A 1,495-nucleotide genomic window follows, 5' to 3' on the forward strand; every position below is an offset into this window, starting at 1 on the left:
TCGCGCCTTCCGGCCGCGCAGGCGCAGCACGCAGGTCACCATGCGCCGCACCTCCACTCCGGGGGCCGGCAGGATGTGCGCGTGCGCAGCAGAGCCGCACCCCCGGTTCGGGACCTCACTTTAGGTGTCCACTTACTGGCCTGATTGCCTGTGGTTCTGAACAGCAGTCGTGCCTTGCGCGGTTGCAGCTGAGAGCGCGCTCGCCGGAGGCGCGGCGGGTGTGCCCGGGAAGCCCAGCGCCCGTGGCCCTACCGTGGGCCGGCCTCCCCACCACACCTACGCCAGGGGCGCTCCTCGGGAGGGGTGTCACCCCGGGCCCCGGGGGGCGGCAGGTTACGGCGTCGCCCCGCACTCCGGGCTTGCTCGGCTACTTGGTTGACCTTGGGAGCCCCGGGGACCGACACCAGTGAGACGTCCCTGCTGGGCCGACCACGGCCCGCCCGGGTGTGGTGCGCTTCTGGGCCCTGGGGCGTCCGTCAGCCCGAGGGTCTGCGAAGCCTCATTTTCCCTTTCCCCAAGGCCTGCGAGGAAGCGCAGTTTTGTATGTGGGGGTCGTGGGGCTCGAACCCCGGCCTGGGCGCTGTTCCTCCGCGCTTCAGCTGCAGGCCGGCGCTCTGCCACCCGAGCCACGGCGCCACTCCCCGCTTTCTGGGGGTTCATTGGAGGTCAGTCTCACGGACTTTCCTGCCCGGGCTGGCTTTGAACCGCGACCCTCGGGTCTCAGCCTCCTGGGTGGCTGGGATGACAGGCGTGAGCCACCGGGCCTGGCTTTACCTCAGCCTTCTTAAAGCTGCTGAGGCAACTGACATTTCAGAGCCAGAAATGTTTGGGGAGATTGTTTAAATGTGACTCCTCTCTAGTGAAAAGGGGACATCGAATTAGAAGCATTAAGTTGATTCAGAGCTGGTGAAACTGAGAATCAGCCTGGGGAGGAAGTCTGGAAGACTCCAATCTCCAATTTCCCAAAAAGCCAGAAGGGGAGCTGTGGCTCAAGTGGTAAAGCAGAAGAGTGCCAGCTTTGAGAGAAAAATCTAAGGGACAGCACCTAGCCCCAAGTACAAGCACCAGTATCAGCACGGGGGGTAAGAACCCACCAGCTAGTTTGGGTCAAATCACAAAGGCCTTAGGCTTTGCTGTTTCTATAATGGCAACCATGGGCTGGGAAGGTGGCTTGCCTTGCATTCAAGAGGCCCTGGGTTCGATTCCTCAGCACCACATAAGCAAAAAGAAAAAAGCCGGAAGTGGCGCTGTGGCTCAAGTGGTAGAGTGCTAGCCGGACCCAAAAAAAATACAATGGCAACCATTCTAGATAATAATAAAAGGCAAGCTCACAAATAGTTACTGCCGTTAAAGCTTCAGTTCAAGCCCCAACACACACACACACACACACACACACACACACACACACACACACACACACACACACACACACACACACACACACACACACACACACACACACACACACACACAGATGAATATAGCCTCCCAGCAA

The sequence above is a fragment of the Dipodomys merriami genome, unplaced genomic scaffold (assembly GCF_024711535.1).
Source record: "Dipodomys merriami isolate MVZ:Mamm:240054 unplaced genomic scaffold, mDipMer1.0.p SCAF_348, whole genome shotgun sequence".
Lineage (NCBI taxonomy): Eukaryota > Metazoa > Chordata > Mammalia > Rodentia > Heteromyidae > Dipodomys > Dipodomys merriami.